Here is a 23,182-nt window from a genome sequence, read left to right as displayed (position 1 = left end):
TAATTCTAATGTTATTTATACTCTTCCAGAGGAGAGACAAGAACAATAACAAAAAAATTTCTGAAGTGTAATATTGATATGAACCAAGATTACAAAGTAAAAACAAGAAAGTAGAGGGCAGCTTTGCTTAAGATTGGTAATGGGGAGCTATCAAAATATGAAATCCCCAATGTAAAACCCTTGGGTTACAGATTTTAGAGAGGGAATGGAGTTCATATATTGTACAATATATTACATTACCAGTGGGTCTAGGGCAGCATTCTTCAATCAACACGTGAAACTTTCTGCAACAAAAGATATGATAATCATACTAAGGAGACTGAACAAATATAGAGTCTCAAGTGATCTCAGGTCAAGTTTTAATCTCAACTGAGTTTTGATTTCAAAATTGTAAAAAACATTGGGCTTTCAGAGATCGTGGGAAAGGGATTGCATATGTGTGTTAACAAACAGAATCTAGGAGCAGGTTAAAATAATTATGCATCCTGATTGAGTAAAGTTTACAGAGATAGTTCAATATTTGGAACTCTATTAATATAACTTAGCCTATTACTAAGTTGAAGAGAAAGATCATATTATCATTTCTATATATACATAAAGACATCAGACATAAATCAGCAAAAACCAATGACAAAAACTCTTAATAAAGTAAGACTAAGTGGATAATTTTTACATGATATAATATGTCTACCTCAGCCCCAAAAGATAGAATCATGCTTAATAGGTAAAAGCTAAAGGCATTCTTGATAAAGTCAGGAATAAGACAAAGATGCCCACTATTATTTAAAATTTCAGATAGATGGTAGACATGAACTAACTAATATAATTAGAAAAGAAAGAATTCAGAGGAGAAAAATTGCAAAGAAGGAGATAAAACTGTTACCATTTGCATATGATATGATTGTATGCTTGAAAAACCCAAGAAGATAGATTAAAAATTAGAGAATTTAGTAAGATAGTAGGATGCAAAATGAATGCACAGAATTTTATATAACATGTATGTGTATGTATATTATTAAAGTAAAATTGTGGCACTGGTACATGATGCAGAGACATCAATGGAATGTAATAGAAGGTTCATAAATAGACCTGACAACATGAAAACTTGGTATATGATAGATAAAGTCGTATTTCAAATCAATGGGAGAAAGATAATTTGTAGAAGAAATAGTGTAGGCATGACTGGATAGTGTCTGAAAAATATAATATTAAATTCCTACCTTATCTCATAATTCAGGAAAAATTTCAATGTAGCAAAGATTTAAATATAAACTATTTTCCAAAACAATACAAGAAGAAAACCTGGACAATTTCATTTATAATCTTGAAGTGGCTATTTTTAAAACAAACAAAAATTTCCACATAGCAAAAAGACAAAACAAAACAAAATAACACTGCAAACAAATTTAAAACATGAGCAGAAAAAATTAATCTTACCTCCCAAGAGGTTAATCTCTCTCATATGTAAAGAGCTCTTAGAAATTGATAAGGAAAAAGACCAATGGCTCTATTTTAAAAATATGCAAAGAACTTCAAAAGTCAGTCCACAAAAAATGAAACAAACAACTTCCTAAAACATATGAAAAACTGCTCAAATCACTTATAAAGGAAAATGAAAATGGAAATTTGATATCAGTTTTTACTTACAGATTGACAAAAATCCTAAAATTTAATAACCCTCTTTGTTGTTGCTATCATGATAAAACAAGCAATCTTTCATATTGCCAGTGGATGTAGAAATTGATACAACTGCCATGGAAGGAAATTTGACAATATATGTCAAAATTCAAGTGCATATATCTTTTACCTCAGCAATTCCATTTCTATTTACAGATGTGTGACATGACAAATGAACAACGTCATTCATTTTCTGTGTTGTACTTTGGGTTTTCTGATTAATGAAAAATGATCAGAAAATTTGTAGCAATAACTATAGATGTAAATTTTCTTTTAATGTATTATTAGTTGATAGTGAAAAAAGAGCCAATTTTTTTCTTTAAATACTCAATGAAATATTTTATTGGATTATAACTTAATTAGCTTCCATTTATCTTTTTTTAATCTTGTATAATACACATCTTTAAAATTTAATTTCACATCACTCAAAATTGTGAAAGTACTAGAATCTACTTAACATCAACAGATAGCTTATTTTTAAAAGAAAACTAACATTAAAATAAATAAATAATAATGTTTGGAGGATACATATTTACATTTTAAAAATCACAAAACCTTACCAACAACTACTTAAAAAATAATAAATAAGGAGACACACCAGATTTCTAAATGTGAAAACTCAAATTTGTTAAGTTGCTATTTCTCTAATGATAAATTATATGGAAATCCTGTCAAATTTTCTACGTGATGTTATTTCTTTTTGCAATTTGACAAAGTCAGAAAACTTTAATACATGAAAAAGAATGCACTTGGTAAGGCTGAAGAGTTCAATATACCAGATACATTAAAATAATACATAAAGATATAATAATTTTAAACAGTGTGATAGTAGAACAAAAATAAATAGATAAATGGAAAATCAGAAAATAACCCACATTTGTATTACAATTTAGTATACAATTAAGGTGACATCCAAGGACCTAAGGAAAGAATGTATTGTTCTAAAAATATATTATGAAGGTTAATCATTTTTTTAAAAAGTGAAATTACATTCTTGTTTTACCCATTATATAAAAATAAATTTCATTTGGATTAAAGATCTAAATCTAAAAAAGTGAAATCATAAAGGAATTTTAAAAATAATGTAAATAACTTATTTTCAGAATAGGGACGATCTTCCTAACCATAAAAGCAAATAAAGAATTTATAAAAGGAAAAATTTAAATGCAAATTAGGTAATATAATTTTATCCATATACTTCTCCATAAACTAAAAGAAGATAATGTCTAATTTTGGACAGGTAAAATGCAACAGGCATTTTCATGTACTATTGGTGAGAGTGTAAACTGATATATCCTCTCCGAAGGGCAATAAAAATGTACAGACCTTTGATCCAGCAATGTCACTTCTAGAAATTGATCGATAAGAAATAATCAGATAAGTATACAAAGATGTATATCTTGAGATATTTATTACAGAGTTGTTTATAATAGCGAAAACTTGAAAAACCTGAAACCTAAATATTCAACAATAAGGTGGTTGTTTAAAAAACCATAGTATATCTACATGGACTGACTACTAAGAAAACATTACAAATAGTATTGTAAAAATAAATTAAGGATATCTTCTACAAAACAAATGCATGCTCAAAGTATATTATTAAACTAGTGGGCCAGAAGTCAATATCTATATAACCCTATTTTTGTTAAAAAGAAAACACCATATGTATAGAGAAAGACTAGCAGAAAATACTTCAAAATGTTAATGGTACTTAACTGAATAGCAGGCCAAGGGATGATTTTTACTTTCTTCCCTTTGCTAGCCCATATTTTCTAAATTTCCTACAACAAACATGTATTAGCCCTGTGATCTAAAATTACTATTTAAAAGAGAAAATAGAAAAATTCTTTAAAAAGATTGTATAAGATATTTTTCACCGTTTTCATAATAATTAAATAATCAATGATGGGTCACTTATTAGAAACTGCACTAAGATTCCTTGTTATAATTTGTACTCCATAAATTCACTAATAATCATTCTCCTACTTGACTTTAAACTCCTTTACCTATGAGATTCTTTATAAAAGATTTGGAAGACTTCATTGCCCAATTTATGCACCTATTAGGACAATTGTTAAAATATTCACTTAAGTACATTGATTTACATTTTCATGAAGCTGTTTTACAAAACCAGCCTTTTAAGTTTGAAAATTGGATGCAAGTCTTTCACCTTTGATATTTTCTCACTTCCTCTTAGGTAGGCAATTAGTAACAAGTGAAACAGACACAAAACAAATGTACTGAAAATGAAAACTTTTCTGACAACTGCATATAGCCATTTGCTATAGGGCCCTTGAAATAGTTCACGATGAAAGCATATCCCATGAAAGGCAGTTTCGAAGTCTTCATTTCATTGACTCCATGACTGAAGGTCAGAATTATCATATCCGTAAAAAGTAGATGTCAAAATAGAGTAATTATAAATAGCTATTTCAATGAGCCACAAACAATAATTTCCTATTGCTTTCATAAAACTTCCTCCAAAATATGAAAGGAAATATTTATATGTCGCCTTAAACCAACAGGATTCCCGCTTAATTCATCAGCAAATTAGATTTCAAAAACATTATTTTACAACGCTGACGCAATGAAAATTAATACCACATTCATTTCCTTCTAATCACAGCTCTTCTTTAATTTTCAGGGCTCCCAAGTCATTCCAGGAATAAAGGGAGGAAGGCCAACGTATGCAAAAATGTGAACTTTTTCTCTGTGTTTCTTCCTCAAAATACAGGAAATGCTCGCGGATTACTTTTTCCCACATAAACCTTTGGAGTGCTGAGTCTGGCCCTCCCACAGCACACAATTCCTCCCTTGAGAATAGACGCGTTAGGAATCGCACTCACTCCTTCCAGGGCTGTGTAGTCCTGCAGAGTTCGGTGCCCCACCCCACAGGGCACCTGAGAGGTGGGAGGAGGGATAATGAATACGCACGTACTGAACGTCTTGCTCCTACACGTTCACATAACCTCAAAGATCATCTGGCTCGACGGTAGCAGCTTGGCGGCGTGTTGAGTGTAACTCCCAAAACTGCGTTTCTGTTCTTAACCCCACCTTCTCTCTTACTCGCGAGCCTTTCTTCAATTTTGTTTTTATAAAATACTGCTGACGTCTAGGATTAAAGAAGTAATCTCTAATAAAACACGTCTGTGAAGTGGGGATGACAGTAAAAGGGCAATTGGGATCACTAATAGGTTCCTTGGGAGTTGGATTTGATTCCAGGAATAATTGAGTGGGGTGAGGTCTGACTGGGAAGCCAAGACATTCAGTCTTGCCAAGATTCAGGAACTCCTAAAAACACTCCTCTCTCTCTATGGGTGGCTTAGGTCCTTGGCCATGGGAGAGCCTCACTGAGGGTGCGACCCAACTGCTCATCTCAGGGTGTGGAGCTGCCAGTCCATAACGACCCCACCGTCTTCATCACAGCCCAGACATCCTTGTAGCTCTCAGAGGTACCAGAGACCAATGGGTCACTGCTCATAATGGAGACACAAATTAAGGCACTGAATCTCCCTTCATCCAAACCTCCTTTGTGCTGTAGACACAATAGAAATTTGCGCTCACACCTTCACCTCACCTCAGCAATGTCATGTAGAAGCTCAAGCTTTTCAGAGAGGTGGAGGCCCAGAGCAAGCTGAGTCCCGCCACCCCCACCCCCTCGCCCCTCAGTAACTAGCATAAACCTTGCACAGACAAATACAAAAACAAAGTCAAAATGTCAATAGTGTCCCTTGACCTTCTGTGAATTTGAATGTCTTCAAAATCACTTGGGCAAGATGAATCTGGAGAGACTCAAGGAACGTTTTACTGTATCCTCCTCAGAAGTTTCAGGGGTCTGGAGCAAAAGTCTAACAGACTCATCCCTGAGACATAGATTCCCAGATGCCCTTTCTTACAGTTGTGACCAAACTTCTTGGGTCCCCACATCCCGTGTCATTGGGCAAGAAGTGACCTGGAACTCTGGTGCTCCTGAAAAGATCCTAACACATCCTCAGCCAACAGTCACAGCCTCACCCTGACTGTCAGGCTTGAGACACTTAAGACTAATTTCTCCCTGCTTATCTCAGACCCCACCAGAAGCCCAGGACCACCAGGGCACCCCTCTTCCACTGGACTCTGATGGTTCTTTGAGCTATGGGGTAGAACCTAAGCCATGACTTTCCACTCCCATTCTCTGCTTTTTTGTTCCTCCTCAAACCTACTGCCACCTGGGTAGTGTATGTTTTACTTATTTAGTTACTTCTTTCCCCTCCTCACACAAGTAGAAACTCATGCAGAAAAGGAGTTTGTGTTTTGTTCACTGTTGGATTCCCCCTGCTTACAACACATTGTAGGCGCAAATATCTGTTTTTGAATAAGTGAATGAATAAACACCCATGCTGTGCCTTTGAAAGATCTAAAATTAAGTAAGAAATTTGATTCTTAAAGTTATTTTAAATTCTCTTTTGAAAGGTATCAGTTTTCTATTTCATAGAGAAGAGCTTTCATATGGAGAATCTAGGATGCATTGTACAGTGGGAAGGAGGGTACTTGTCAGAAGATTTCTTTCCTAATTAAGTTTGATGGGAGGTATATCCAGGTGATCTAAGAGAGACAGGCTGATTGCCAGGGGAAACCGAGTCAAGCTCGATATTATACTGCTTCATAATCTTGCCATGAACACCTAAAGCTCATTTCCTAAGAACTGACTGCATGTAACGTGTGAGTTACTTTACTGCAAAATTAATGAAATACTTCAGGCAGTATTATCCGTAGTGATATATGTTATCTAACAATAGGGATTGAACATTTTAAGAGTTAAGGAAGCCATGAACATTGACTGAATATGAGATTTGTCAGTATTTGGTAAAATCAACTGAACTTAATGTGAAGACATGAAACATTCGGAAAATGTGACTTGATCTCAAGGAAGACGGAGAAAAACTGCTGGCAAGGAATAATATTTAATTCTAGAAATGAAATTGTGTGGCTGGAGAAGAAATCAGAAATATGGCATGGAACAGGGAGAAAGGAACCTTGCTAACCCATATCTTTTCTGGTGTACAGTGATTGGGAAACTCTCGAAGAATTGCTGTGGCTGAGGCAGGAAGCCCTTGCAGTAAGACCTCTAATATTTAAATGTAGCTCTGAGCTGCTTCAAATCAATCTATCAGAAATGCTAAACTTCTTTTGAAACATATTTACGGTTGGATGCCCCTCAATTGAGAGAAGGGAAATGCGAAGTTCCTCCTTGCATACTTATTTTGCTTACATGAGCTTCATTTGTGTAAGTTGATGGCACAGAGCAGCCATAAATGCTGCTGTTGTCAGGGTAGATAACCAGCCAACCCTGAGTGCTCCCTTCCTTTCGCCCCTCACTTTTATGTGTTCTGCTGAAAGGTCCATAAAGTAACACGCCTGCCTTCTGGAACGCTAAGCTCAGTTGGTTTCCAACGTCATTAAATAACAAAATAGTCAGCAACGTTATATCCAAATCTTGAAAGCCTGCTTTGCTCCAACTTTCTCTGTTGGGATTTAAAATAGGGGCAAGACATAGGGTACTAAGGACTGATGTCATGTGTTTAAGGTGTGAGGTTCTCAGTGAATGTGTACTTTGTCCTGCCTGCTTGGATTTGGTTTGATGACTTCTTTAAGAATGGAGAGAGACAACAGTGCAAAGCAACAGAAGAGGAAAGCTGCAGTGTAGAGAGGAGCATGAGAGCCTTTCGAGCCAGAATTCCTGTGGGTTGATGGTAAAAAACTTAATTAGATTCTGTTTTAACTCCTAGTAAATGCAATAGCCAGGTCCCTGAGCTGAGTGAAGTTATCAGCCCCCAGTACAATGCCATCTGAGATATACTAAAAAGTTGTTCATCCTATTAAAGATGGTGCCCTTTCTAGCCTGCCAATGTACATGTCCACATACACACACATTCATAAATACGTTCATGCTCACAATTTCTAAAATTTTCATAATTAATGTCACTAAAAATTTGACCAAAATAGCTGGGATATCAGGTACTAAGGACACCAATTAAGTTACACATATGTTCTTGAGTTTATCAGATGACTAAATCATCAAACATAGGTCCAATTAGTTTAAATATGGGGAAGCATAAACCTATGATAATGAGGAGAGAGTAGGAAGGTACTGGACCAGAGAAAGACAACATCTAGGCTAGGTGCCTGTAGGATGAGTAAGGGAGCAATGAATGCTGGGAGACTGAAATGGAAAGGGATGTCTGCTGATGGCACATGCTGAGGGAAATAGTTGCCTTTTTCATATCTTTTTCTCAATACTGGTCTAACAATAATAATAATCATCTAACTACTAAGAGTAACACTAGCTTTCATTTTTTATGTCCTATATATTCTAAGTGCTTTTCAGATATTAACATATTGAATCTTTACAATAATCTTATAAAGAGGAAACAACATTAATTGCTAATTTGCAGGGGAGGAAACTGAGACTAAAGTAAATGAATTACCCTCAGATATACAGCTTGGATTTGAACCCTGCTCCGTCCAACTTCAAAGCCAGTAGGGTTTAATCAGTAATTCTCAAAGTAGCCCCAAGCCGGGAACACCACCATTATCTTGGAACTAGTTAGAAATCCAAATTTCCGAATCTACCCCAAATCTACTGAATCAGAAAATCTGGGAGTGGGACCCAGCATTCTGTGTCTTAACAAGTCCTTCAGGTGATTCTGATGCGCAAAGTTTGAGGACCATGTACATTTTCTTAGGTGTCCATTAGAGAGTCTGTTCTCTTTCAAATGAAGGCTGTGTGTGTGTGTGTGTGCGCACACGCACACATGTGCACATGCAGGAGAAGGGGAGAGTACAAGCTGAAATAATTACCAGCCAATGGTGTCTGAGATAATGTAATACCAGGACAAGAAGCAAGACAAGCCTGGGGAGGAAAGCCCAGACCACAGAATGCCCTGAAGTCAAGGCAAGGCCACTTGAGTTGTACAGGATCTAGGAATAGTAAATCCCAAAGGAGGCAGAGGCAGGTCTCCCCGAGCCTAGAACTGATATAGGTGGGAGATGATATTCAGGTTAAGCTGTCAAGAATGGTCAGACCTAAAGATAACTCATAATGAGAAAGCTATGATCAATGAGAGCTAAATTCAACTGATTTTTAAAGGCAGCAGAATCACTAGAGAATGCACAATAATGAAAAGAAAGGCACTGTAAAATGAACATACTACTGCTAATTCATTCATCATTCATCATGTTCCTCCTTACTGATCTACTATGAAGTTGAGATTGCTTCAAATGAATTATTCTTTCTGTGTTTTTACGGTAATTATTACTATTTTCTAAGTCATAATTATATTTAAGAATATTTTGATCTTAAACAGCTATCTTTAGGTCTAATGGACATAAAATGAACTCTACATTATTAAAGTTTACAATTTGATGTTTTGACATATGTATACCCATGAAACAATCACTAAAGTCAAGATAGTGCCCATGTTCATCATTCCCAAAACTTTCCCCATGTCCCTTTGCAGTTCTTTCCTCCCACCTTTTTCTGCTCCTCATCATCCCAGACAACCTCTGTTCTGCTGTCATTACATATAAATTTGCATTTCTTGGAACTTTGTATGAATGGAATCATTCAGTACGTGCTCGCTTTTGTCTGGATTCTTTCATTAAACATAATTATTTTGAAATCCATCCATGTTATAGCATGTATCAGTAGTTCATTCCTTTTTTTATTGCTGAATGGTACTTCATTGTGTAGATATACCACAATATAATTTATCCATTTTCTTTAATGCTGGTGTAGTTAGTATGCATTTTTTAAATATTCTAAGTATTTGCTGCTAGCATATAGAAATAAAATTGATATTTATTTCTTGATCTTGGGTGCTGAAACAAATTGCTGAACTCAATTATTAGATCTAGTTTATTTATTTTTTTGTTAGATTCCATTGGACTGTCTACATAGATGATCATGTTACCCATAAATAAAGATAGTTCTATTTCTCCCTTACCAATTTATATGCCTTTTAGTTCTCTTTCTTATCTTATTGCACTTGCTAGAACATCTCATACAGTGTTGAACAGAAATGCTAAAACCATACATCCTTGAGCTGTTCAGATATGGAAGGAAAATCATTCAGTCTTTTCCAATTAAATGTGATTTTATCTGTAGGGTTTTCATAGATGTTCATATCAGCCTGAGAAAATCCCCTTCTATTCCTACTTTTCCGAGAGATTTTATCAGGAGTGGAGATTGGGTTTTGTTAAAGGCTTTTCCAGTATCTTTTGAAATGATCATGTGATTTTCTTTTATAGTTTTTAATATAGTGAATCAGAATGACTGATTTTCAAATATTAAACCAACCTTGCATTCCTAGGATAAACTGCATTTGGTCATGAAATACTAACCTTTTGATGTATGTTGGTTGATTTGCTAAAATTATGTTTAAATGTTTTCATCTAAGTTTATGAGCCATATTGGTCTGTAGGGTTGTTTTTTGGGGATTTTTTATAATGTCTTTGTTGGGTTTGGGTATCAAGATATTGCTGACCACATAAAATGTTAGGAAAACATCTCCTTTTTGAATTTTCTGAAAGAGGTTGTACAGAATTAATACTAATTTTCTCTTATATGTTTGGCAGAATTCACCAAAGACCTATGAAGTTATCTGAGCTGCAGGTTTCTCTGTGAAAGGCTTTTACAACAAATTTAATTTACTTAATGATATAGGGTTATTTGGGTTATTTCATCTTGAGCTAGCATTGGAAATGTATCTCTTCAAGGAATTACACTATTTCATCTAAGTTGCTAAACTTATAATCATAAAGTTGTTAGCATTCCCTTAGTACTCTTTCAATATTTTCAAATTCTGTAGTTATTTCCTCTTACTCATTCCTGATATTAGTAATTTCTCCTTTCTATATATTTTTTCCTGATTAGCCTGGCTAGAGGTTTATCAATTTTATTTTCTCAGATAATCAACTTTTGGGTTCATCAATTTTCTCTAACATCTTCTGTTTTCTATTTCATTGCTGTCTGCTCTAGCCCTTATTGTCTCTTTCTTCTACTTACTTTGGGTTTAATTTGCTCCTCTTTGTCTAGTTTCTTAAGGTAGGATCTGGCATAAACAATTTGAGAACTTTCTCCTTTTCTAATATAGGTGCTTCTATAAACACCCAAAGTTCTACTTTAGTATCATCTGCCAAGTTTGATATGTATATTTACATATTTATTAAATTTAAAATACTTTGTGATTTCCTTTTTCATTTCTTCTTTGAATTATGGATTATTTAGAATGTGTTAGTTAGTTTCTAAATATTGGGTTTTTCCCAGGTATCCATTTGTTATTGAGTTCAGATTTAATTCCACAAAGATGAAAGAACATGCTTTTATTACCCAAATTTGTTTATATTTATTGAGACTTGTTTTATGGCCAAGAATATATTCTATCTTGGTAAATATTCCATGTGTACCTATAAAGAATACGTATTCTGCTGTTTTTGAGTATGGTACTCTTAATTGTTAATTAAGCCAAGTTGATTGATCGTGTTATTCAAGTCTTTCATATTCTTACTGATATTCTGTCTGCTTTGTTCTATCAATTATTGAGAGAGGAGTATTGAAACCTCTGACTACACTTGGATTTGTCTATTTCTTCCAGCAGTTCTATCAGCTTTCTTTCATATACTTTGAAACTCTTCTATTATGTATATCAATATTTAGGATTCATTATGACCTCTTCATAAGTTGACTCCTTTCTAATTACTAAATGACATTCTTTATGCCTTTATATTCTTTACACAGTAATCTAATTTGTCCTCACATTAATATTGCCAATCCAGCTTCCTTTTGATTAGTGTTGGTGTGCTGTATCCTGTTCCATCATTCAACTTAACCTATTTGTGTTTGTATATTTGAAGTCCTTTCCTTTTAGGCTCCATAAAGTTGGGCATCGTTTTTTAATCCAATCTGCTCATCTCTGCCTTTTAATTGGGGTATTTAAATCACTTATATTTAAAGTGACTATTGATAGATGGTTAGATTCAAATCTCTTATACTGGTTATTTTTTCTAATCGTCCCTTTTCTTCTTTCTCTTTCCATCTTTTTCTGCTTTCTTTTGGATTAATTGAATATTTTATGATTCTATTTTATTTTTTCTTGGCTATTTACGCTATAATTCTTTATTTTGTTTTATTGGTTTCTTTGGATTTTATAGTATACATTGTTAACGCATCACACTTGACATTCATGTAATATTATATCACTTCATGTATGGTATAAGAATCTCACAATAGTATACTTGAATTTTAACCCTCCTGCCCTTTGTAAGATTGTTGTCACACATTTCACTTTTACATATGTTATATACCCTACAACACTTTATTTTATTTTTATTTAAATAGTAAGCTATCTCTTAAGGAGATTTAAGTAATAATAAAAAATGCACACACACACACACACACACACACACACCCATAGGTAAATTTCCAAACCTTTCCATTTCCTTTGTGTAGATCAATATTTCCATCTAGTGTAGTTCTTCTTTAGTCTGAATGACTTAATTATTTCTTGTAGTGTAAGTGTGTTGGTGAATTCTTTAAGCTTTTTCATGCCTAAAAAAAATATTTAATCTTCATTTTTTAAAGATATTTTCATTGGTATAGAATTCTTGGTTGACAGGGCTTTTTCTTTCAGTACTTTGAAGATGTTGCTCCACTGTCTTCTCCCTTGCATTTTTTCCTGACAAGATATCAGCTGTTATTTTATCTTTATTTCTATGAATGCAAGATGTTTCCCCCCAACCCCACCCCCTGACTGCTTGGAAAATGTTCTCTTTATCACTATTTTTGTGCAATGTGATTATTATGTGTCCTGATGTAGTTTCCTTGTTTGTTATGCTTGTACTTCATTAAGCTTCTTGGACCTGTGGGTTTATAGTTTCTATCAAATGTGGAAATTTTTCAGATTTTATTTCCTCAAATAATTTTTCTCTCTCCCTTACCTTTGGGAACCCCAATTATACACATATTAGGCTGCCAAAAATTGTCCCACACCTCATGCTCTGTTCATCTTTTTTGATTCTCTTTTTTTCATTTTACATAGTTTCTACTATTATGTCTTAAAGCTCACTCATCTTTTCTGCTGCAGTGTCTAATCTGCCAATAACCATATCCAGTATATTCATGCTTGTAGTTTTCATGTCTAAAATCTAGATTTGTGTTTGTTTTTGTTTTCCTTATTTGAAAGATTTTTAATATATGGAATAAATTTATAACTGTTTTAATGTTAATCTTCTTATTCTAATATCTGTGTGAGCTCTAAATTTTTTTTAATTTATAGTTCTTTTTTACGGGTCATATTTTGATGCTTTGCATGCCTGGTAATTTTTTATCAAATGTCAGACATGGTAAATTTTCCCTTGTTGGGTGCTGGACATTTTGTTTTTCTATAAATATATTTTTTAGCTTTGCTGTAAGTACAAAGTTAAGTTACATGGAAATGCTTTGATCTTTTTATGTCTGGCTTTTAAGAATTGTTCAGCAAAACTAGAACAGGGCTCAGTCTAGGGCTAATTATTTTCCTAGTAAGGCAGGAAATTTTGAGTACTGCACCCAATACCCTATTAATCCTAAGGTTTTCTAGTCTGGCTGGCAGAGACTGGCAGTGTTCCCATCCCTGTTCCCTGGTGGTTCTTTCCCTGGCCTTGGGTAATTTCCTCAGGTGCGTATGCTGATCAATACTCGGCTGAATACTTTGGGGAAACCATTCGCAGGTCTGCAGGGCTCTGTCTCTGGGCAGCTCTCTCCTGCCTGGTACTCTGTTCTTTAAACTCAAGCTGCCTTGGTCTCCCCAAAACCTTACTCTGTCTCCTCAACTCTAGGAGTCACCTGGGTTTCACTATCCAGCACTATGGCCTAGAAACTCTCAAGTCAGAAACATAGGGCAATCACAGATCCCCCTTATTAGTTTCCCATCTCTCAAGGATCACTGTCTTTCCTTGCCTGACATCCAACCTCTGAGAAAACTGTCATTTCGTGTATTTTATTTGTTTTTCATGATTTCTAATGGAAGAGTAAATCTTATCAGTCACTCTACCTTGGATACAACTGGAAGAGCATAGTTTATTTTCATAACTTATATTTTCCAACAGAGACCTGCGCTCATTCAGTCTCTACCTGTCACAACAATGCTGAGCAATTCATAGCTAAACAAATTAGAACAGTAATATTCATTGCCCCCACAATAACTGCTAAATGGTTATCACTCAATAAATATTGTGTACCTCTATGTCTTAGCCATTTTGCTAGATAGTTTACACAAATTATTTCTATTCTTAATAACATATTATGAAGTTTTACCTGTTTTTTATTTTACCTTTTACATAAATGAGAAAAATTAGATTTAGGGATGTGGAATAATGTGCCAAATACCAAGTACATGATGTATGTAGTTTTCAAATCCAGATTTTTCTAATTCCAAAGATTGTGCTTTCCACAGTGCTATGGTTATTATTTACCATAAAATAGAAATAGTACATTTAATAATGGATTTTCTAATTATGCTTTCCAGCTAAGGACATTAAAACATTTCTAACTTACCACCTTAAAAGATTTAGCTGAGTAGTAGAATTTTAAAAGACATTTTCCGTAGATCAGCTGGGAAAGAAAATTTACATTGCGAGAACAAAAGTGATAAAATGAAAAGAATATAAAGTGGTTAATTTTATCACTCAGTTTAATGCCAAATACTGAGAACAAGAATTTGCAGTAGAAGAGAAGGGGACTCAGAGATGCAGGCATCCAAAGGAAGACTCAGGGGAGGAAACTGGTTCATTTGACAAACCACCAAACAGCATGTGTTTGCTGACTCAAGGACAAAATTTTTGGACTTTTTAGGAGCTATATTATTTTGGTAGCTTACAAACCCCTTCTCAGATGTTGAAGATATGAGCTTTTTAGAAAATACTATTACCAATTTAATCTTCATTAAAGATATCAAATATTTTTAGGCTTAAAAATATTACCAAAATTCATATTTTTAAATCAAAGACACTCTCAGATCTTGGTTTAAATATTTTAAATAAATAAAAATTTAATAAGTATATTCAGTACAAAAAAAACCATTGTTTAAACTTCTATGTTATTGTAACTGTTATAAAAATGTCAAATAATTGCATTTTACTATTGAACTGAACCAATGATGAATACACAAAATTCAATAAAGCTAAAAGAACATTCTATACATACTGTGCAAATAACTCTATCAAATAGTCAGGAAGGACCAATTAGCTCCAATGTAATCCACGTGGTCAGCCACAACTTTACATGAGAAGTGGGTCTACTTCAGATTCATACTTCCTCACTACACAGTATATGAGAAAATGAAAAGAAAATCTATGTAGCATTTCAGATCTCTATATTCCCTTAGGGAATAACTGAAAATAAAATATCACCTTGAAAGGCATTGGGACAAAATAATAAATTTTCTAGAACTACTCTCCATTCATTTCAGTTATTTAAAATTCCCTACAGTGGAACAAAATGTAAACTTTAAGACTATTTCATTCCTGTTGAAGAGACGCCCAGAAAGAATCTTGTCTGTACAAATGAACACTCGTGATGTGATTATTTTTCTTTATAGCACCGTTGTAAAGAACAGAAATGGAACTGATTTTCCCGCTGTCTCAGCATTCTTCAAGCATTCAAGGAACTTAGAGCCAACTCCTTTAGAAGGAGAAGAGACTTCGATGCCTTTAAATTGGATTTGACTTTTAAAAAAAAGGCAAAGAGCAAAATGATGCTGCATATAAGTCTTCAGATGAACTATTAATGTATACAAAACAGTATGGTGATAGTATGGATATGGGTATGGATCCATTACAGAATAGATATAGTTCTAAGAACAGGGCTGGACTGCAGACTCTATAAATTAATTTTTTCCCAATTACTTTCTAGATAAAATTGGAAATCATAGAAGACTAGAATTTTAAAACTGAAAGAGACCTTGGAAATCATTTGATATAAATCTCTTATTTTGCTCTTGAAGAAAACCCAAGGATGGAAAGTAAATATGAATTGTTCAAAAGACTACAGTAGAAAGAGCTGGGAGTAGAACCCAGCTCTGCTCACTCTCAGGGGACCCATGTTTCAAACTAGATAAATACATATTCTGTGTGATATCCCGTAGGTATTTGTTGGTTTGTTTTCACTTAATAGGAATGCTTGTACATTTTTATGACAAGTATTTTAAAGAATTTAATTTGTTTTTATATGCCGCTGGGTGTTGAGTGCCAATCAAATGATTCTTAAGGTTATTTTTGATTCTGCAAGTACTTGTACACCTACAAGTAAAACTGTGTGGTTAGAATGTTAATGGCAGTATTTGCTGAAGAAGACTAGGGGATCTTGCATGTTCATAGGTTTGGGAAGCACCATGCTCTAGGGCCAACTTTCGGAAAAAAACCCAAACAAACCCATTTCAAATTATTTATTGGGAGAAGAGATTCCAAAATTTTTTAGTAAAATGTTGAAAAATGGCTGATGAGAGTTCCCTTTTAGCATCCATATCATTCTAGTGTCCTGTTTTATTATTGTCATGCTGAATATATTCCATAGCTCAATAACATTAAAATATCAACTCTTTCATCTTTTTCTATCAAGCTCAATTCAGTTTAGCAAGTATTTATTTGCTTCCCTCACTCAGTCAACACATATTTATTGAGTACTCACCATGTGCCAGGCATTGTGCTAAATGCTAGAAATACAATGGTAACCAAAATTAGTCCCTACCTTCAAGAGACTTCCAGCTTTAAGGAAAATCCAGCCAATCAAATAAGCAAAAAGTCTATTAATTGTCATTGCAATATGCCCAAACAAAATTATAGGGAAAATATGCTAATGAGTATGTAGAGGGAGAAAAAAATAAACAGAATTTTAAGTCACTTTGGCTATAATGGAGAGGTTATAATCAATATGGGACAATCTCTTGGTCCTTATGCTTTCCCTTCTGCAGAATCTTTGGACTAGTTTGAACACAGCTGCAAAGACTGATTTCATGTTCTTGTAATTTAATACACGTTGAATCCCTTTTTATTGGTGTCTGGTTACACAGAGAATTGATGCAGTGTTAGGAATTGGCAGGTCAAATAGATGTTTGCACTACTTCCTGCTCTCTACTCTCACAATAAGAAGCAAAAACCTCATAGAAAGTATTCAGGAAAGTAGTAAAAAGAAGAATAAAGATATAGCCCAGGAAATTAAAAAGATACAAATTGAAACATTTATTTGAAAATTTCTGGTTTTTTGTTTCCTTCTCTTTCCTCCCATACCACTTGATATTTCTCAATCATCTTTCCCCTAGTCCTCTGACAGTCCTAGCTACTTAAATTGTCTATAATTTCACTTATATATCAGCAGGTAAAGGACAATCTATTTCCAAATGATAGATAGCATTTTTGATTCATTCTTTAATTCATAGAACTTGAAAATATTGACTTCCACTGTTGTTTCAGGGACTTCAACAGCAAATGCCTAGTGTTTTGAAAGACTCCCTATAGGAAAACAAAAGTATTTACTTCTCAAAGAACAAGTAAACAGAACCTCAGTTTGTAGCCCCCTATTTAGACAAATAAATGAGTAGCCATGGGCAGATTAAGACTAGGTTAAAAATTAGGTTCACATTCATACATTAAAGCAATGTATCCTCTTGATTCCATGCCATCTTTTTACCCACAAGTACTTTTAAAGGCTAGCTCAATGATTTCTCAGTAATTTTTACTGTTTGCAAGAATGTGTCAGTGATCTTCCCAGCATGAGGAAGATGACATTATCCAGATTGGCCATGCTTTAAGTTACATTACATTCCTAGACACCTAGAGGGAGAAGTAAAATTTCAAAGTCTAAATTGTGCCTCTCTAGAGCTTGCAGACTCTTTACGTTGTATCTCATGGGTATATGATTATGTGTAATTTAAATAGAAGACTAAGGTTATTCATGGAAACTCATTGGAGACTAAAATTGATAAATGAATGAATGAGTAAGTTAAGGCAGGAATAGGTAAAGTAGCAGGCATTGTTTCATGCACTGTAGGATGAGTAGGTTAGATGAAAGTAAATCTGTAAAAGGCAAATTTGTCTGTAAAATAGGCATTTATTGGGCAGCTAGCTCAGTTACTGTATGCATGTAATTTCATATAATCTTCCCAACAATCCTTTTATAGATAAGACTGAGGCTTAGAAACTTATCATCGGACCACATGACTGGAAAGTTGTAGCACCTATATTCACCACTATTTCCTGTCCAAAGCCCATGCTCTTTCCACTAAACCACACAGCCAACATGTGCTCTATGAGCAGACTACCTGGATGCTACACTGTCATTCATCTACTCCGTTAACAAAGGGCAAGATTGAACAGGGGCTTGGGGTTCTAGAACAAACTCATAGGGCTATACAGGCTTTAATCCTATAGATATACTCTGTACTGCACCTTTAGCTTCCTTATTTTCTCTGGTTACGTTGGTGAGGACCAGCTCAGTTGCAAATGACAAAAAAACCCAGCTCCAGTTGACTTAAGTCAAAAAGGTTAACCTAGCTGAAAAACCCAGGGGTACTTGGTTCCAGGCCCAGATGAATCAAGGGACTTAGACAATATAAGGACTTGACGTTTCTGTCATTTCTCTGTTCAGCATTTCTCTTGTTCATTGCATTTTGAGGCTCTTCACGGTGACCAGATGACTATCAACAGGTTCAGGCTTTCTTCCTCATACGTCTGTATCTAGCGGAGGATAAGGGAATGGATGGATCTTTTATCTAACATAAGTATTTGGTGTGACTCACATTGGCTGGAATTGAAAATAAACAGATTCCTGAACCAATCCTCCTAGAGAGAAGAATGCAATTCTCAGTTGGCCAAGCTGGAGCCACATTCCCATTCCTGAAGATGGGGTGGAGACAATACCACAAGAGTCACGTGGTGGTGAGGGTGGGTATTTTCCTAAGGAAAATAGGATTGCTATACTCAGAAAAAAAGCTTAATGTTTCCTAATGTCAAAAAACATGACATTTCCACTACGGTTCAGAATTAGGAAGAAAATAGAAATATTTGCTATAAAAAGTCTGTGTGCACATGCACAGGAGCTATAGGTGTTTGCTAATAACAGTGACGAATACATCATGGGTAATTTAAAACCAAGCAAACTTTGATACAAAATATATCATGGTCATGCTCCTGCATGTTCCAGTTGTACGTGATAAGCGAGAACCACCTTTGTATACAAGAAATCCTGATGCAGAACCTCACCCAAAGATAGGCAACAGATTGAAGGGACCTAGAACACAAGTCCTATCTTCAAGAGACTGGTATTCTATGTCATCACGGTGATGATAATCTTTGTGTTTTTTCAGAACATCTATTAGTATTTCATGGAACACGGTTTGAGAAATGTTGCATTTTTATGCCAGTTCTTCAGTGAATATTCATGTAGAAATATATACAGAGATACACCTAGTTTATGCAGTTTTCTGATGTCCTGAGTTTGGGAGGGAAAACACTGAGTTTTGCAATTTCAGTAGTATCAAAAAAATTAGCTCCCCATTTTTTGTCTTTCCTATGACCTTTGGGAAACGTGGTCAAGGTCAGGGGACAATCTATGGGCATGAGCAAAGCTAAATGATCATCTTGGTCTCATTAACACATTATCTAGAAGAGCTAAATTAATTACAAATAGGTTTCCTGATACTATGAGGAAAGAATTTAATCATCACAGACACCTCTCAAAGATGTCATGCCAGTATGAAAATTTTATATGTGAAAGATCAAGAGTCTGCGGGTTTAAAATGAACAGATTGCTACATCAGGGTAACCCAATTTCCAGTAATATTTTTGTTTAATTACCATTCACATTGTAACATTGAAAGAAAATTTGAGAAAGTGGATAGTATGTTATTGTTTACATAGAAGGCAGATCACGTTTCCTCACCTTGAAGAGAAGAGGCTCTTTCCTATGCATAGAAGCTTACCAACCAGCTAGCCTCGTTGAAGGGAAGGCAGCATTGGCACGCTAGGAAATGATGAGGATGTGTCATGGAGGACTGGAGTTCAATTCCATTAGCAGTATGACCTTGAGCAAGTCTCTTTATCTCTATCAGGTTCAGTTTTCTCGCTTGCAAAATGAAGTCAATGAGACCTGCCCTGTCTGCTTCCTGAGTGTGTGGTGAGAGTTAAATGCATTTGAAATTATTTTGTCAAATATGAATTATAGGAAGACAGAAATGCATACTTGTAAAAAAATATTACAGCATTTGAGGGGAAAAATACTTTCTATCATTGCATAAGTAAGCTATTCATTTTGTTCCCTGATCTTTCTTTTTCAAAACCATTAAGGCCATTGAATAATATAGTGAAGTGGTTATAAGCAGAGCCTGAGGCAACAGAGAGACTGACTCTCCAAAGTTACTTGTGTGACCTTGAACCAGCTCGTTAATCTACCAGCCCCTTAGACTCCCTATGTGAATGGGGGAAAATAATACATTCCTCATAAAGTAATTACGAGGATTAAATGAGATAACGTAGGTAAAATGCTTTGCATTGCACCTGGCATATAATAAATGCCAGCAATTTATTGTGTCTATTATCAGGAAGGGTATGAGATGCTATTTACCTCAGGGTTGCTTTCCCCCGACTTCCTATCCTGCTCAGGTCTGCACAAATGCCGAAAAATCTCAGTGCAGTACCAAGCAGGAGAGAGATCTTTGGGTCATTGAGGAAATGAAGGAATACAAGGAGAAATGGATTCTGGTTTTAGAAAATCATTCTCTCTAACACACAGTGGTCTTACCATGGCCACTGAATTGACGCAAATTGCTTATAACTGTTCAGCAAGCTACTTCTCTGGCCCCCAGAGCCCCTGTTTTGAAAGCTTTACATTGCCCTTCTTCTGGCTGTTAGACCCAGACGTCTTCCTGAAGAAATTCTCTCTTTGTTGTACATCAATGGGACATTAAAAAGAAGGCATCTGTTGAGGAGTTTCTTCATGAAGTTATAGAATTGTAGTATTTTATGCCTAAATGGACCAGGGATGACACATTTAAATACCTAGAGGGACCAGGCAAGTAACGTAAATAAGTGAAGCAGGGCTTGCCTTCTCTCAGCAGGGACTCTCTTTGTTAGCATATTAAAACCAAAGAGATATTCTTCATTTTAAAAAGAAATGTACTCTTCTCATATATTTTTGAAACCTGTGGATGTTTTGACTTTAATTTTTTCCCCTTTAGATAGACATATGGAGACTGAAAAATATACCAATGCTATAAGAAAATCAATCATAGGAATAGTAATTGGAACTAGCATTTAGTCCCACTGTTGGGGAGAGAATAGGGAGTGGTGGAGACTGAGACAAATGCGAGAAAGCACATGCCATGTGAAATGGAGGCACTGTTCTGCTCTAGTCTATTGTGACATGTGAGAATGTGAGACTGGTATTAAGTCTTTCCATTTTTGAATGGAAGCCAGAAATCTGATTTTTAAGTGAAATCTAACTTTTTAGCATTGGTTTGGAAAAATTTAAAAACATAATGCAGGTCAACAAAAAATATTTGTAGGCCAAATGTGGCTTTGTGATTGCTGACAATAACCGAAGTCCCTGTTTCAGAGAAGTAAATGATTGCAGAGGAGACTAAGTGACTTGCTCAAGGTGACATTGATATTGGCAAAGCCAGAAGCTGAACCCCAATCTCCTGAACCTCAGCCCAGGAAAATTAGTCTGTCTTCTCTCATCAAAACCAGCCACAATATCATTGACAATAGAATGCATGAAGATCGACTGGAACAGTTAAATATAGGTGTTCTTATCATTTCTTCCAACTTTTTTTTCCCTCAAGAGATTTTCCTATTTTCTCATGTATTATCCAGGACATGATAAGACCCCTTTCTCCTTCTTAGTGTGATAATAATTCTCATGCTTACAGAAAGCAATATCCTGCCTGATAGCTAATGTCTTTGTAGATTTAAGGAAATAGACTGCAGCCAAAATGCAGACAGATTTGGTACAAGAAGCACATATTGCACCATTTAAATCAGTATTTTCAATGATATATATTCAAAACAAAATCATGCACATTCCAGCTGCTAGCTTGCATAGTTTTTAATACCCAGTATGAAACTTACAGACCACATATTAACATTCTGGTCAAAACGATAGTTTCCAGATAGCATAGCAATTGCAAAAATACTCATTTAGTTACAGATCAGGGCACCAAATGCCAAATACTAATAAAAAGAATTTTTTTGGACATCATAGTGCATCCAATTTGTGCAGCCTTTCATGCTCTGATACACCACAGGCTTAAACTAAAGAGATTACTTGTGGTTACCTGGTGAGTTAATGTCACCCAACCCAAAAGCTATATGACAGCAGGTGATGCCTAACAAATGATTAGGTAGTGGGGAAACAGTGATTAAAACCTGAAGCTGGCCTTGTTACATCCATAATTATATTTATTCAGCACATTTGGAACAGAAACTACATTTTCCTCTTTCCTTCTCATGCACTCTCCTTCTTTCCTTTGGAGGTATTGAAGTATTTTTATATTTCATCTACTTATTAATAGTGTGGAAACTCAGTAAGAAAAGCTGAACCTTAAACATTTATTCTGTCGATAACCAAGGTGTTCTCTCCACATCCAAGGGCCTTGATTAACTTTTCTTAAGAGTCTAAGCCCCTCTTGAAACCCCCTTCTTGGGGAGACTGGCTTTTATGCTGTGATAAAATCAAAAGTACTGAAGACAAAAAAAAAGAAAAAGGTTGCCAATGTTAATTTATCTTCCCTCTGCTAAAGCTATGTCTCACCTCCAGCTAATACCACCACTTCAGGAGAACTGAAGCAGCGGGAGCACATATGTAAGGAGAAAATGGATAGATGTCAATTAATCAGAAAATGCCATTTGTGTGAATACTCCACTCCCTAATGAGACTGTGGACTGAGTTCTTACAATCCTTTAACAATGCTGAAAATTCCCCAAGGAATGGAAGGGGCCAGGATGTTCTCTCCTCCAACCCATCACGTTCCTGGAAGCTATAGCTACGCGTGCACATTGCAGGAGAGCCTTGAGAGAGATGCAGAGGTCATCCTTAGTTCAACTCTAATAGCAACTTGTTTCTCTGGCACAAATCTTCAGTAGGAGGTTTGCAACACCTCCTTGATTTATAGGAAAATATCCTTTGTTCCCTTGACCACAACCTCAGGAAAAGGGCCAGTTCTGCTTCGTTTCATCACTGTCCCTGGAACCATAACAAAAACTACAGCTGACACGTGTAGAACACTTAATATTTTATGGATGAGCTCATTTAATTCTCACAACAAGTTTATGGGGCAGCTATGATCATTATTATCCCCATTTCACAGCTGAGGACACAAAGGCTTAAAAATCTTAAGCATCTTGCCTAAAATCATACAACTAGCAAATGAGGTGGCAGGATTTGAATCTTAATCCTTGCCATTATCCTGAACATACGAAAAAAGGCCTCATCTTT

At 35.2% G+C, this 23,182-nt stretch overlaps 1 protein-coding gene across 1 annotated transcript in view; it reads left to right on the top strand.

Moving 5' to 3' along the window:
* The window catches only part of VWC2L (von Willebrand factor C domain containing 2 like), a 155,956-nt gene that overhangs the window by 34,390 nt on the left and 98,384 nt on the right, over positions 1-23,182 (top strand). The window lies entirely within an intron of this gene.

Source organism: Equus asinus, chromosome 19 (genome assembly GCF_041296235.1).
Source record: "Equus asinus isolate D_3611 breed Donkey chromosome 19, EquAss-T2T_v2, whole genome shotgun sequence".
Classification (NCBI taxonomy): domain Eukaryota; kingdom Metazoa; phylum Chordata; class Mammalia; order Perissodactyla; family Equidae; genus Equus; species Equus asinus.
Note: the sequence above shows the minus strand (reverse complement) of the source record. Positions and strands in the feature narration are given on the sequence as shown.